Raw genomic sequence first — 363 nt, forward strand, 5'->3', positions numbered from 1 at the left:
TACGCTATCCGATTGTCCGCTTAGAAAGGGGATTGTAGAAATGAAACATTCGGACATAGCGCGTACAGAGGTAACTACATATATAATTTACAATTACTCTTTATTTCACGTCGACACTGGCAGTATTTTATCTAAATATCGAAAAACATAGAAAATATTCTATACGCTACTTTATACATATTACATGACTCACTTGTTATTGCGATCTCTTACATTGTACGAGGACAGCGGCCGCCGGAGCCCGGCCTGCCCCACTATTATTTATACAGACTTTGTAATCTATAGACTGACCACATAAAAATATCTTAACAATCTTGTCTGCTACAAAATGGTAGTTGATTTTTGTTCGACCGATCAGGCCAA

Source organism: Papilio polytes, unplaced genomic scaffold, assembly GCF_000836215.1.
Source record: "Papilio polytes unplaced genomic scaffold, Ppol_1.0 DF823868.1, whole genome shotgun sequence".
NCBI lineage: Eukaryota > Metazoa > Arthropoda > Insecta > Lepidoptera > Papilionidae > Papilio > Papilio polytes.